Here is a 16,932-nt window from a genome sequence, read left to right on the forward strand (position 1 = left end):
CGTTGGGGGAATCTTAATAAATGATGTGTGACATGGGATAAGCCCCTCCTAGGAAAATAAACTGGCACATCTAAGTATAATATTTATCTCTAGGCTGGATCCAGGACTACATGGGGTAAAAATGCTATACAGAACATTGTTATGAAATATGAAGGATAGTTTAGACAAATGAGGTAGACAAATGTATTATGGTTATAAAAAAAAAAACAAAAACAACCCTATTCTTAGAAAGTATCCACTGAAGTATTTAGGGGTAAAGGGCCAAATGTTCTAGAAAAAAAAACTATACAGAGTGGAGAGGGAGGAGCACAAAAGGTAAAACTAGTAGTGGAAAATGTAAACAATAGACAAATCTTGATAAGAGAATACATGTGTTCCTTATATTATTTTGGTAAGTTTCCATAAGTTTAAAAATATTTTTGAATGAAAAATTTTTAAAAAAGGAATGACATCCATAACATTTTTAAAAAACTACTGTAAATTTTTATCCAGAATATTAAAAACAATACTGTCGCAAATCAATCAACAAAACTAAAAGACAAAACAACCCAATAGATAACAGTAAATGATGTGAAAAGAAACTTAAGAAAAGGAAACCAGAATCATTAATAAGCCTATGAAAAGATCTTCAACATCACCAATAATTAGTGAAATGCAAATTAAAGCACAAGATATAATTTCATATCCATCATGTTGGCAAATTTTTTAAAGAAATAATAACAAAAGTGCTGAAAAGCATAAGCACGGGGGAAAGGGATAAGGAGAGGAAAGAAAATGTTACTGAGAAACCAATATTCTCATACTCTTTGGTGAGAGCGTAAATTGGAACAATCACTCTGGAGAGTAACACATATTTCACTTTACATACACATAATTTCACTTTAATAAAAACACTAAAGAAATTCTCATATGTGCATAAGAAGTCCTCTAAAGATTTTACTGCAGCTTTGTATTTAATAGTAAATAACTGGAAACAACCTAAACATCCATCAGTAGGCTAACAGATCCATTGTATTTTCACCAAGTGGAATATGGTACAGTAACTGAAATGAATTGGCTAGATTAATATATTTATCAATATAGATAAATCCCAGGGTAAGATATTAAAAATATTTAACAACTAGTATGGCACCAACCAGAAAAGACATTGTAAATAACTACTATGGCTATACTACTCCATAGTGGCTGAATATCCCGTATCTCAAAAATGAGTGAAAAAAACCAAAGTTGTAGAATACATAAAATATGATAGAATTTTAATAAAGTTTAATAGCATGGAAAAACCATTACTATATAACTAAGCAGTAAAAGTATTAAAAAAAACACATGGTAAGGATATATGACTTCAGAATAGGACTTACTTGTGGCATGTGATGAAGAGGGGGGCTTCAACTGTACTGTTTAAAGTTTTTAAAAATCTGAAACAAATATAACATTTAAGATCTGTTAAAGCAGGGTAGTAGTAACAAGCACTCAGTTTCTCATTGCCAATATATTCCGTTTGAAATATTTCATTTAAAAAATTTAGATGACTTACTTTCAGGAGAACCAGAGGATAGAAAAGAGACTCCACTCTTTAAGGGCACACCCCAAATCTCACACACTCTGAGACCCTGGGAAGAAGCAGTAATTTGAAAGGAGCCTGGATCAGACCCTCCTGCTGATCTTGGAGAGGCTCTACAAGAGGCAGGAGGCAACTGGAGCTCACCCTGAGGACACAGATGCTGGCAGCAGCCATTTTGGGGAGCTCATTCTATCAGGAGGATACTGGTGCTGGAAAATGCCATTTTGGAATCTTCCCTCTAGCTTATTAGGGATGGAACTGGCCCCACCCACCAGCCTGTCGGCATCAGTTCTGGGATGCTTTAGGTCAAGCAGCTACTCACACGGGAACACAGACCCACCCACCAGCAGACCAGCTGCCTTAGGACCCCTTGAGCACCAGCCACCCTCAGACATGGGCTACCACCAGTGCACCGGCACTAGCCCAGGGACCTCTGAGGGCCTACAGCCAGCCATTAAGACCCAGTCCGCCTACCAGTGGGCAGACACCAACTCTGGGACCCCCAGGGCCCTGCAGCCAGAGACATCAGGACCTGGCTCTGCCTACCAGCAGGCTGGCATTAGCCCCAGGACACCCTGGGCCCTGGCTGCACATACCAGTGGGTGGGCACCAACCCCGGAACCCCCTTGACCCTGGTGGTGCCCACCAGTGGGCAGACACCAGCGCTAGGACCACCACAGACCCATGGCCTACCAGTGCCAAGACCCACCACACCTACCAGGAGGCTGGTGTCAACCCAGGGACCCCCTAGGTCCCAGCCCCATCCACCAGAGGGGCTGACATCAGCTCCAGGATTCCCCAGGGCCCTGTAGTCAAAAACCTCGGGACCCAGCTCTGCCCACCAATGGACTGGCACTAGTCCCAGGATTCCTGGGACCTGGTCCCGCCCACCAGCAGGCCAACACCAGCTCTGAGACACTGTGGACCCCTCAGTCAGCTGCCCTAGGATCCAGCCTGCTCACCAGCTGGCTGACACCAGGTTTGGGACACCCTGGGCTCTTCAATAGATGAATGGATAAAGAAGATGTGGGATACACACACACACACACACAGTGGAATATTACTTAGCCATAAAAAAGAATGAAATCTTGACCTAGAGAGTATTATTCTAAGTGAAATCTAAAAACCAAAACAAATGAACAAACATAATACAGAAACATAAATACAGAGAACAGATGTTTGCCAGAGGGGAGGGAGTGAGAGGAGAGAAATCAGTGAGGGGAATTAAGAGTTGCACGATAAATGAGTCACTGCTATAAAATGTACAGTGTGGGAAATATAGCCAATAATTATGTAATACCTTTGAATGGTGATAGATGGTAACTAGATGTATCATGAAGATCATTTTGAAATATACAAAAATATCAAATCAGTATGTTGTACAACAGGAACTAACATAGTACTGTGGGTCAATTATACTTCAAAAACAAAGTAACTCATAGAAAAATGCATCAGATTTGTGGTTACGAGAGATGGGGTCAGGGGGTGGGGTTTGGATGAAGACAGTCAAAAGTTACAAACTTCTCGTTATAAGATAAATAAGTACTAGGGATGTAATGTACAACGTGATAAATTAACAGTGATGTATGTTATGGATGGAAGTTGTTAAGAGTAAATCCTAAGAGTCCTCATCACAAGAAAAACTTTTTTTTCTATTCCTTTAATTTTGCATCTATATGAAATATGGATATTCACTAAACTTATTGTGGTAATCATTTAATGATGCATGTTAAGTCTAATCATTATGTTGTATGCCTTAAACTTATACAGTGCTATATGTCCATTATATCTCAATAAAACTAAAATAAAAATGTACAAAAAATAAAATTAAAAAGAAGAAAATAAGTAGATTAAAAACATAGTTACCAACAATTTCATTAACCTAAGATTAAATCACAAAGTGGCTGCTAAGGAGTAGTGAACTTGTAAGGCCAGCAGGTCCAGGGAAGGGGCCAGGGAGCCAGACGGAACCCCCGCCAAAGTGGCTGATGCAACCGACGACACCTGACATTGCAGGCCCAGGACTTCCCACTCGGCCCCGGTCTTCCCGCTCCCCGAGGGGCGGAACCAACGGCTCTGAGGCTGATGCAACAGACACCTGACATTGCCACAACACCCGAGAGATTACCAAAAAAGGGCTGCCTCACACAGCAAGCGCCTGCCCTGCGTCCACCCCTATAAATTTTGTTCGTGCCTGCACCCGCGCGCGACTTCTCTGGCCCCTTTCTCTCGGACCAGTGAACCTCGGCCGGGAGCGTTCCTAAATAAAGCTTGTTTAAGCTCTCCTCCGTTTTTGGTGCCGTTGCTTACAGAACTGACTGGAAAGGGGCACAAGGAAACTTTCACAGGTGATGGAAATGGAAGGGTTACAATGCTTTAGGGGTGCAAAATTTGCCACCCCAAAATGTTTCTCTTTGGTATGAGGATTAATTTAGGCTGATTATTTTTAAATAACAGAAGACTCTGGAAGACTGTCATTATACTTACCCTGAAACTACCTAAAGAATTTAGATCAAGGGCCTGTTCCTGGAATAGAGCTATCACCAAAGATTATCTGCAAATAATATGAACTAGCTGTGGTGGGAGGAAACTTAGCAGGGCCTAGAGATCAAGAGTCCACTCTGTGTCAGGTTGTCTCTGCATTTATATACCAGACATTTGCTTTTCCATCTCCATGTGAATTGCCTTCCTTCCCTTTGAAGTCCCAAACCACTACCCCCAACACCCTCTTTTGTCTTTAGCTAAAGATGGTATTTAAGGTGAAGGCTTCAGCCATTTTGGCAAGTTACTCAACATTCCTGGGTCTGCCCCATGTATACATGTTATTAAACTTTTGTTTGATTTTTCTTCTGTTAATCTCCTGTAAATCATGTCAATCTAATTACTAGACCAGCAGAGGTCTAGTAAGGATAGAGGAAAGGCTTCCTGTAAGGATAGAGGAAAATTTCTTTCTTCCCGATAATGCATTTTAATATATGTGAACTATACCTCAAAGTTTTAAAACGGGATTATATGAACTTTTATTTTAAATAGTTCAATTTTATTTTACTTGTTTTAAAGAGGAGAGAAAGAAAAATGACAGTGAAGGACTTGCTGAATTGCACATGCTATTTCACAAGAAATATAACTTACAAAATGACACCCTAATTTTTTTTGGATGAAAAATCATTAGCATGTAAAACATTATATATATTCTTACCACATGTTAATTTTAAAGTATTGACACCATACAATGAAGAATGAGAATAAAAGAATGAGGATAATTACTTCTACAACTCATAAAATGACAAATTTCTGTGGCTGGTGTATTTCTACTTTCAGGGCTTATAACACATTTTGTTGTGTAACCTTACTCCCTCAGTTTTTCCTCTAGTTCAACATTTACCATGGATTCAATGTTTACCACCAGCCCTTTTATAACAGTTAATTCTATTCCTGTAATTGACAAAAAATTAATCAACAATCTGTTGAAAGAAAAGGAAAATTTTATTCGAGCCAAATTGAGGATTATAACCGAGGAACAGCCTCTCAGAAAGATCTGAAAACTGTTCCACCCATTAGAGGTCAAAGCAGTTTTTTCTGAGACAGAAAGCTGTACATTAAATGCCACAGATAGATTGCACAATTCAGATCTGCAAGTACAAAATGGTGGGTCATTGTGACTCCTTACAAGATTAAGAAGGAATGCTATCTTTTAAGGAGTGGTCTTGTTGGTGCTAGGAGAATGTTGCTCTTTATGGTTGAGCAGGTATTTCTGCTGACGGGGAGGTTTGGTCGATGCATAATGCAAATACACAATGCACAATAGAGGGGAGACAGGAGGCCAAAGGGCAGAGAAAAAGCTTTAGTTTTAAATTTTCCTTGACTTGCCTTATATGAATTTTTATTTACTTCGTGGTTGACTATATTTCACTGTTAAATACCTTTTTCAAGAAAGGTTCATGAATGCTAATTCCATGAGTAATTTTATATTTGATTATTTCTGCCTGTCTCCTTAATACTTGAAAGACAACCTCTCTCTTTGAGTGATATGGTAACAAATTTGGTGACAATTTTTTAGATGAATTCCAGTCACTATGGTGAACTTAAGAATGCTATGGGAAACCTCCCCTCACCCAACTCAAAGTAGAAATGCTGGATAAAATAGAACACACTGACAAAAGTACATAAGAAAGATCAAAGAGAAGAGAAGAAATTCCTCAGATACCAGAAACAAAGACAGAACTCAAGGCCACTGCTGTGATATCTAGGCAAGAAATGTGCTCTCCAGAAAGTAGAAGAGCTTGGCTTCCTGTATGGAAGGCCCTACAGATCCAAAAAAGAGAGTGACAATTCACAGTTCCAGTTCCACAACCAACATACAAAAGTATCCTTTGCCCATCACTGCCAATAGTAGTTGTCTATTTAGTTTTATACCAATCTAGCAGATAAGAAAGGATATTGCACTTATAACTTGCATTTCCTTCAGTATATTTTCTATGCTTATTATTGATTGGGATAGGCATTTCCATGGAATTATCTATTCATATCTTTTATCCATTAATCTACTATTTTTCTTACTAACTCTCTGGAATAGCAGAGATAGAAACCCTTTACCTTTTGTGTGCAATACAAATTAGTTTTCTTTCAAATTCTGTTTGTGGTGTATTTTACCATAAAAGTTATTTTAAAACTTAAATTTATCTTTAAAAAGAATTCAAAAGTTTCTGCCTTAGTTGGAGGCTGTAATTTTCTCAAGTGAAAAGAAAGTGAATTTTCAGAGATATTAAAAAATTTAAAGTCCTCACATTTTCATCAACTCTCCTACTTCTTGCACTCTTAACCTCGCCTGAACAAGTTTAGTGTCAACAATCATTTGGATCATATTCTCATTTTCTCCAAGTTTTTTTTTCTTCATGGCTTAATTTGCTATAAACCAAGGCCTTTTGGGGCAGACAAAGCAGATTTCTGACCAAAGAATATTACCACAGATGAAGTTCATCTTGTAATGATAAAAGGGTTAAGAAAGACATAATGCCAAAAGTCTATGCAGAGCCTCAAAATAAATTCAGCAAAAATTAATAGAACTTCAAGGAGAAACAGATTGACTGCAATTATATTTAAAGATTTCAATATATTTCTCACCATAATTGGTAGAAAAAGTGGATAGAAAATCAGTAAAGATAGAGACTGAACAACTCAATCAACTAACTTGACCTGGCTGATGTTTATATAACACTTCAGCCAACAGCGGACACACATTCTTTTTTAAGCACACACTGAGCATTTTTAAGATAAATCATAACCAGGGCCATAAAACAATCTTAAGTAAATTTAAAATAATGCAAATCATATAAAGCAAATTCTTTGACTATAAGAGAATTAAAATAGATAATAATCCAGAAAGATCTCTGGAATATCCCCCAATATCTCCCAAATGTATGCAAACTAAATAGCACACTCATGGATAAAAGAAGAAGAATTCAATATGGAAATTAGAAAGTATTTTGAACATAATAAAAATTAAAACAATATATCAAAATTTGTGGGAAGTCACCAAAGATGTACATAGGAGAAAACAGCATAAAATCCCTATGTGAGAGAGAAAAGTCTTGACTCAGTGACCTGACCTTAAGAAACTAGAAAAAGAGCAAATTAAACTAAAGGTAATAAGCAGGAAAAAAAAAAAAAAACCAGCCTAAAAAAATAAAAATCAATGAAACTGATAACATAAAATAAAGAAAATAAATGAAGCCAAAATGTAGATCTTTGAGAAGATTAATAAAATTGATAAACCTCTAGCCAGGCTGATGAGAAAACAGAGAGAAAAAGAGAAGACAGGACAGCATTACCACAAATGAGAAAGGTGACATCACCCGGTTACATAGATATAAAAAAATGATAAGTGAATTTTATGAACTTCATGTCAATAAATTCAATGACTGAAGTGAAATGGGCATATTCTTTAAAAGATGCACACTATCAAAGCTCACTCAAATATATGTATATAACCTAAAGATATGACAATAAATGTTAAAAATCTTCCCCAAAAGAAAACATCAGGCTAAGATGAATTCACTGGTGAATTCTACTAAACATGTAAGGATGAAATAATATGGATTCTTCAAACATTATTTCAGAAAACTGAAGAAGTATTACACTCCAACTCAGTTTAATGAATTAGGCCACAATCAGGCTGATACTAAAACCTCACAAAGACATAAGAAAACTACAAACTAATATCCCTCATGAAAGTAAATGCAACAATTAACAAAATTTTAGCAAATCTAATCTAACAACATATAAATAGGGTAATGTATCTTGACAAAGGTTTATCCCAGAAATACAAGCCTGTTTCATAATTCAAAAATAAATGTAGTTAAATACATTGAATTCCAAAAGAAAAACCACATAATCATCTCAATGAACACAAAAATAGCACTTGACTAAATTCCAAGCTCATTCAAGACTTTAAAACTCAAAAAACTAAGAATGAAAAGAAACTGATTTAACCTAATAAAGGAAATCTACAAAACAAAAACCTATAGTTACTACCATGCTTAATGGTGAAAGACTGAATGCCCATTCCTACTACTTCTATTCAACACTGTATTGGGAGTTCTAGGCAGTAAATAAGGGGAAAAAATTAAAGAAGATGAGATTAGAAAGAAAGAAGTAAAACTGCCCTTATTTGCAGGTGAAATAATCCTATATGTAGAAAATCCTAAGGAATCCATAATAAAACTACACAACTAACAAAGAAGTTTAGGAAGCAATAGGATACAGGATTTAAACCCAAAAATCAATTGTATTTCTACACTACAATAAACCATCCAAAAATGAAATTAAGAGACCTCCATTCTGAATAGCATCAAAAAGAATAAAACATTTAGGAATACATTTAACAAAAGAAAAGATTTATACATTAAAAACTACAAAACACTTCTTGGAGAAATTGAGATATATAAATGGAAAGAAATTTATGGAAATCTACATTCATGGATTGGAACATGCAATATTATTATGAAGACAACACTCGTCACACTGATCTATAAAGTCAATGCAATCTATATCAAAATACCAACAGGCTTTTGTGTGTGTGTGTGTGTGTGTGTGTGTGTGTGTGTGTGTGTGTGGAAAATGGCAAATGATCCTAAAGGCAAAGAATGCAGAATACCAGAAACAATTTTGAAAAACAAAAGTATTAGGTCTTTCATTACCAGATTTTAAAACTTACTTTAAATTTACAGTAATCAAGACAGTACAACACTGATAAAAGATTAGATACAGAAAATAACTGATATATTGGACTTCATCAAAATTAAAAATTTTAGTGCTTCAGATAGACACTATAGGAAATGAAAAGACAAGCCACCCAGTGGGAGAAAATACTTGAAAATCATATTTTTGATAACTTTGTGTCCAAACTCTGTAGATATAAAGAACTCTTACAATGCAATAAGAAAAACATTAGAAATGGAAAAGATTTAAATGTTATTCCTTCAAATACATATGAATGAGCAATAAGCAAATGAAAAGATGCTCAACCTCATTAGAGTTTAAGGAAATGCAAAATAAAACCACAACAAAATACCACTTCACACAAACTAAAATGGCTATAACCAAAAAGACAGGGAGCAACAAGTGACGATGAGGATGTGGAGAAATGTGAACTCTCATATATTATAGGTGGGAATGTAAAATAGCACAGCCACTGTGGAAAACAATTTGGCAGTTTCTTTAAAAGCTAAATAAATACTTACCCTATGACCCAGGTAATCCACTCCAAAAAATCTACACAAGAGAAATGAAAACATACAAGAATATGTACATCAATGTTCACAGCAGCATTTATTAATAGTCAAAAGAAAAACAAAAAGGGGAAACAATTTAACTTTCTGTCAAGTGCTAAATGGAAAAACAAAAATGTAGTATATTTATAAAATTGAATAATATTCAGCTCTAAAAAAGGACTAAAATACTGATATATGCTACCACAAGGATAAACCTCAGAAAGATTTTGGGAATTCCCTGGTGGTCCAGTGGTTAGGACTCGGCGCTTTCACTGTCATGGTCCCAGGTTCAACCCCTGGTGTTGGGGAACTAAGACCTTGCAAGCTGTGCAGCGCGGCCAAAAAAAAAGAAGAGAGATTTTAATAAGTGAAGGGGGATCAAACTCAGTATAATAAATATTATATGATTTCACTTATATGAAATATCCAGAAAAGGTTAATTTTAGACAGATCAGTGGTAGCCTGGGGCTGAGGACAGGAACAGGACTGAATATAAACAGGCTTGAGGGAATTTTTTGAAACAGTGAAATGTCCTAAAGCTGGATTGTGGTGACAGCTGCACACTATACAAATTTACTGAAAATAAGTAAATTGTGCAAATGCAATGAATAATTTTTATGGTATGATATAATACCTCAATAATGCTTAAAAAGAAACAAATTGAAAATTTTTAACTAAAAAATAAATCATCTACAATAAAAAAAATTCACTTGAGATCTCAATAGCAGAATAGAGACAGGAAGAAAATGTCACTGAATTTGAATTTGAAGACAGATCAACAGAAATTACTGTTCTGAGCAACAGAACAACAACAAAAAAGGTTGAAACAAAACATACACTCAGGACCTATAGGGCACTATAAAAATGCCTAGCATACAAGTCTTCAGAATGCCAGAAAGAGATAAATATTGTGCAGGCAAATAATGTTCATAGGAATATCAGCCAAAAACTTTCCAAATTTGATGAAAGATAAATCCACATATTCAACCACCTCAGCAAACCGAAACAAGATAAACCGAAAGAAAAACACACCCAAAAATATTAGTCAAACTGCTAAAGAATAAAGAAAAAATTTCCAAGCAGCTACAAAAAACAACACATTCCTTATGGGGAAACAATGATTCAAACAACTGCAAATTTCTCTTCAGAAACGATGGAGGACATAGTAGAAAAACATCTTTATTTAAAGTGCTGAAAGAAGAAGTAAATAATGGTTTCATTATCTAACACCTCTTTATCCAGTGAAAACGTCCTTTAGGAATGAAGGTGAAATGAACACATCCTTAGATGCAAGAAAATGAAGAGAATTCATCTCAAGCAGCATTGAGATGAAATGATAGAGAGCTATTTACTCTTGAAGGTAAATAATGTCCAGAGGGAGCTAGGATCTTTAGGAATGAAGGAAGAACAATGGAACTGGTAAATAACTAACAGATTATTTTTCTCCTCCTAAATTCTTTAAAATATGTAAGACTCTAAAATACGAAAGGAATCATAACACAGTCTGGTGGGCCTTCAAAATATATAAATGTAAGACACATGGCAACTATTAAAAAAACCACTGGGGGAGTATAAAGAGATCTATATGAATGTTAAGGCTTCTGTGTTTTACTTGAAGTGGTAAAACATAAAATCTATACAAACTGTTAGGTGATTGCTAGGTATGTATAGTGTAATCCCTACAGCAACCACAACAGCAAAGCAAATTTAAGAGATGCAACCAAAAGTTTAAAAAAGAACTTTAAAATGCAATACTAAAAAAAATGGTCAAATAATGCAAAAGAAAAAAATGAAAAACATCAACAAACAAAATTAACAAAGACAACAAAGCTCAGACATGTAGGAAGTTAGAAAAAGCATCACTATGTTCCTTAAGAGAAGACAAAATCTTGACAACTTGATTTTCTTGACCTCAGAAGTTAAGCCATTGTGGCAAAGAATTATAAAGAAATTTAGAGAAAGGAAGGTGCCTACAGGGAAAGATAGAATGAGCAATTGATTACTGGAACGAATGCCACAGAAAGTCATATAAAAGCAGGTAGGAATATTAAACTAAAAATTATAATAAACTGCTAATGGCCAAGTACGGGATTCCACAAGAAGGAGAAGCCCCTCAAGGTTTCAAAAACAAGGGTCAGGCTGTACTGGCCTGCAGTTTTATCAACAGATGGCCACAAGGAAGATCAGAGAGAAAGATTCCCTCTGTGCTATCTGGGGAAGGGGAGCAGCAACTACGGCTGAAATCCTGCCCAGAAGCATCTCTCCTATCTCTCTTACCAAAGAAAAAGTACTTAATCTCAAAGTAGGATCACTAAAACTTGTGACCTGAAGAACTGGGTAGAGGAATAGAGGGCAGACAAAAATTAATACCAGGACTATCTCCCCTAAGGAACAAAAGCCTAAATGCACAACGTGGGGAAACCCAGTGGTGGAAACCAAATACATCTGGGTAAGGGAGAAAAAACAAAGCTTTAGCCCTGGAGGAGGAACAGGAATACAAGCTGGGAACAGCATTAAATATGAAGGTGCAAGAAGACTTGTGAAGGCCATACTCTAAGACCCAGAATCACAGTGCCGGCTTAAAATTAAAATAATACACAGGGGAAAACTGAAGGAGACAGACCCTCTCTGGGAAGCATTGCAAAGAAAGAAACCCAAAGCCAAGCAGGGACATGAAAACAAAGTATCATTACATGGTTCAAAATCTCTGGTGCACTGAGGGAAACCATAGTAACAAGCTTCAAAACCAACCCAATTCTCACTAATTGGATACAAAATTCCACATTAATAGCCTAGACAAAAGAAAGGTATGTTTTTCTCAAAGAATAAAAAATATATACTTCAGCATCTACTATCTTATATAACGTCTATCAACAAAAATTATAATGTAAACAAAAATAAAGTGATAAAAAACAGTCTGAAAAAGTGCAATCTTCAAAACCAGACTCAGATATGAGATGTGGGAACTAACAGAGAATTTTAAATAACTAGGATAATACGTTTGAAACGTAGGCAACAGACGAGATCACATAGGTAATGTCAGAAGACAGGTAGAAACTATAAGAAGGAATCATATAAAAATGGTAGAAATTTAAAACGCAGAAGTGAAGAATGCCTTTTGCTTATTTGTTTTTGTTTGTTTTTGCAGTACACGGGCCTCTCACTGTTGTGGCCTCTTCCGTTGTGGCGCACAGGCTCCGGACACGCAGGCTCAGCGGCCATGGCTCATGGGCCCAGCCACTCCGCGGCATGTGGGATCTTCCTGGACCGGGGCACGAACCCATGTCCCCTGCATCAGCAGGCGGACTCTCAACCACTGAGCCACCAGGGAAGCCCAAAGAATGCCTTTAATGGACTCATAAGTAGACTCAACACAAATGACTAATCAGGAAACTCGAACATAGGTTGACAGAAACTCCAAAGTAAGGTGGAAAACTAAGGGAAAAAAACCATCATTCAAGACAAAACTATAGAGACAGTAAAAAGATCAGTGGTGGCCAGAGGTTAGGGGATGGAGGGAGAGATAAACAGGGAAAGTACAGTGGATTTTTAGGGCAGAGATTCTGTATAGTAGTTTAATCTTGGATGTATTGTCATTATAAGTTTGTGCAAACCCATATAATGTACAACAGTACACTGAACCCCAATGTAAACTATGGATTTGGATGATGATGTGGTTTTTTTCCTAATAAATTTATTATTTATTTATTTTTGGCTGCATTCAGTCTTCATTGCTACACACGGGCTTTCTCTAGTTGTGGCGAGTGAGGGCTACTACTCTTCATTGCAGTGCACGGGCTTCTCATGGCGGAGGTTTCTCTTGTTGTGGAGCATGGGCCCTAGGTGCACAGGCTTCAGTACTTGTGGCACGTAGGCTCAATAGTTGTGGCTCACAGACTCTAGAGCACAGGCTCAGTAGTTGTGTGCACAGGCTTAGTTGCTCCATGGCACGTGGGATCTTCCTGGACCAGGGCTTGAACCTGTGTCTCCTGCGTTGGCAAGCAGATTCTTAACCACTGTGTGACCAGGGAAGTCCCTGGATGATGATGTGTTAATGTAGGTTCATCAGTTGTAGCAAAAGTACCACTTTGGTGGGAAATGTTGATAATGGGGGAAACATTGCATGTGTAGGGGAAGGGGTATATGGTAAATCTCTGTACCTTGTTTTCAATTTTCCTATGAACCTAAAACTCCACTAAAAAGGTAAAGTCTGTTTAAAATAATGACTAACTCAAATCCATACAAAGAAATAAACAGGGCCAGGAAAACTTATTACATGGGTAAATATAAATGATAGAATATATTTTTTACCCTTTTCTTCTAAAATGATTTAAAAGAGAAATGCATACAAGGAGATCAGCTCAGTGCTTTGTGACCACCCAGAGGGGTGGGATAGGGAGGGTGGGAGGGAGGGAGACACAAGAGGGAAGAGATACGGGAACATATGTATATGTATAACTGATTCACTTTGTTATAAAGCAGAAACTAACACACCATTGTGGAGCAACTATACTCCAATAAAGATGCTAAAAAAAAATGAGAAGTGCATAAAAGATACAAATACAAAACAAGTATAAAACAGCATTGTTGGGTTACAACATGTAAAGGCCTCATTTGTATGGCTACAGCACAAAGGAGAGAGGGTGCAAAAAAAGAATTATTGGAAGATTCCATACAATGTTGGACATAACTTAGTATTAATCTGAAGTAGATGATTTCAAGTTAATATGCATATTATAATCTCTTGAGCAACAATTTTAAAATAAACTAAAAAATACACTAAAAATGAGTTTCCTCTTGCCAGCAATTGGTATTTATAGGTTTAAAATTTTTTTAATCATTCTATTATGGGTATAGGGATATCTTTTTTTTTTCATTGAATTTCTCTAATTGCAAATGAGCATCTTTTCATTTGCTCATTTGTCATCTCTGTATTTTCTTTGGTGAGGTGTTTGTTCAGATCTTCTGGCCAATTTTTAATTGTTTTTTTTGTTTTCTTATTGTTGAGTTTTAAGAGCTCTTTGTATATTAAAGTCCTTTATTAGATATGGGGTTTGCAAAATTTTCTCCTAGTCTATGGTTTTTGTCTTTTCATTCTCTTGACAGTGTTTTATGAGCGCAAACATTTTTTTAAATTTTTGGGACACGCTGCACGGCTTATGGGATCTTAGTTCCCTGACCAGGGATCGAACCCAGGCCCCCTGCAGTGGAAGTGCAAGTCCTAACCACTGGACCACCAGGGAATTCCAGAGCAAACATTTTTAATTTTAATAAAGTCCTACTTATCAATTTCTTTTTTGATGTCATATCTAAAACTCATCACCAAACCCGAATTCACATATTCTCCCGTATTTTCTTTTAGAAGTCTTACGGTTTTCCATTTTCTACTTAGGTCTGTGTTCCACTTTCAGTTCATTTTTGTGAAGGGTGAGGGCCTCAAAATAGGTTCACTTTTTAACCTGTGGACATACAATTGTTCTAGCACCATTTGTTGAAAAGACTATCCTTTTACCATTGTACAGCCTTTCTGCCTTTGTCAAAGGTTAGTTTGCTATATTTGTATGGGTTGTTTCTCAACTCTATTCTGTTCCATTGATCTATATGCCTATCCTTTTACCAGTAGCATGCTGTTGTCATAACTATAGCTTTACAGTAAGTCTTGAAACCAAGTGGTATAAGCCCTCCAACTCTGTGCTTCTTCTGCACTGTTACTTGTTATAGATAATTTGCCTTTCCATAAAAGGTTTAGAATCAGCTTATGAATATCAACAAAATATTCTGGTGGAATTTTGATGTAAATTGCATTGAATCTACAGCTCAAGGTAGGAAAATTTGACATTTTAACAATCTTGAGCTTTCCAATCCATGAACAGAAAGTATCTCTCCATTTATTTAGATCTTCTTTGACCTCAACAGACCCTGTACATATTTTTCATCAACAGACCCTGTACTTATTTTGTTAAATTTACACCTAAGTACTTCATTTTCGTTTGGTGCAACTGGAAATGGTATTTTTTTTTTATTACGAATTCCAATTGTTCATTGCTGGCATATAAGAAAATAATTGTAAGAGGCACATGAAAAGCTGCTCAACATAACTAATTATTAGAGAAATGCAAATCAAAACTACAATGAGGTATCACCTCACACCAGTTAGAATGGACATCATCAGAAAATCTACAAACAACAAATGCTGGAGAGCATGTGGAGAATAGGGAACCCTCCTGCACTGTTGGGGGGAATGTAAATTGATACAGCCACTATGGAGAACAGTATGGAGGTTCCTTAAAAAACTAAAAATAGAATTAACAACTGGTTTACAAGGCTAGAGACACAGATGTAGAGAACAAATGTATAGATACCAAGGGGGAAAAGCAGGGGTGGTGATGGTGGTGGTGGGATGAATTGGGAGCTTGGGATTGACACATATACACTAATATATATAAAATAACTAATAAGAACATGCTATATATTAAAAAAATAGAATTAAAAAAACAAAACAAGGTTTAAAGGAAAAAAGAGAAAAAAGAAAATAATTGACTTTTGTATATTCTAAATGTATCCTGCATCCTTCTTATCCTTGCTTATTAGTTCTAGATTTTGGGGTTACTTTTCTTACTGTTTTCTAACTCTGCTTTTAAAGAACTACATCACCGTACGGAATACCTCTCTCTTGTAATTAGAGAAACTGTGCATCAGTTTGTCATCACAGGTGTTTTTTTTAATGCAACGATGTTTCCAATACTGTATTATGAAAAAAATACTGTATAATGAATATGACTGTAATACTATATGCCATAAAATTTTTATAGCACTTCATTCAGTATTGTATAGGCTATCATATTGATTACACTAGGCTACCATAATGCAATCATATTGCTGCTTCTTCATTGTCAATGCGTAAATGATTACATCTGTAACTATATGTTAATTTCTTTTTTCACATTATCTTTTCATTTCTGGTATCTAGTGTTAGTAATATGTATAACATCTACATGCTTTGTATCATGTAATACTGATGGAGGTACTGATAGACATCTAGTAAACAGATGACATAAGCTTATGATCTCGATAAATCCAGTAGAGTACTGTAAATGTATTTTTCTTATGATTTTCCTAGTAACATTTTCTTTTCTCTAGCTTACTTTATTATAAAAATACAGTATATAATACATATATCACACAAGACATGTGTTAATCAACTATTTATTTTATTGGTAAGTCTTCTGGTTAAGTTCTTGAGGAGTCAAAAGTTTAATATGTGGATTTTTGACTGCCTGGAGGATTGGTGCTCCTAACTCTTGCACTGTTCAAGGGTCAACTGTACTTGCCAATCATGTATCTGGTAAGAGACTAGTGTCCAGAATACACCAAAAGCTGTTATAACTCAATAATGAGAAGGCAAACATCCACTTAAAAATCAGACAAAATATTTAAATAGACATTTCATCAAAACAGATATATGAAAAGCTAATAAAAAAACATGGAGGGAATTTCCTGGCGGTGCAGTGGTTAGGACTCCACGCTTTCACTGCCGAGTGTGTGGGTTCAATCCCTGATCCGGGAACTAATATCCTGCAAGCCACAGGGCGCAGA

General features: G+C 36.1%; 1 long non-coding RNA gene across 2 annotated transcripts in view; it reads right to left on the minus strand.

Annotated features, from left to right (window-relative positions):
* The window catches only part of LOC112414128 (uncharacterized), a 59,176-nt gene that overhangs the window by 26,188 nt on the left and 16,056 nt on the right, over positions 1–16,932 (minus strand). For both annotated transcript variants that reach the window (XR_003006083.1, XR_003006084.1), the window contains exon 2: positions 1,362–1,418. This is a non-coding gene — a long non-coding RNA (uncharacterized LOC112414128). The remainder of the gene's footprint in view (positions 1–1,361; positions 1,419–16,932) is intronic.

Source organism: Neophocaena asiaeorientalis, unplaced genomic scaffold (genome assembly GCF_003031525.2).
Source record: "Neophocaena asiaeorientalis asiaeorientalis breed wild unplaced genomic scaffold, Neophocaena_asiaeorientalis_V1.1 scaffold47, whole genome shotgun sequence".
In the NCBI taxonomy this organism is placed as follows: domain Eukaryota; kingdom Metazoa; phylum Chordata; class Mammalia; order Artiodactyla; family Phocoenidae; genus Neophocaena; species Neophocaena asiaeorientalis.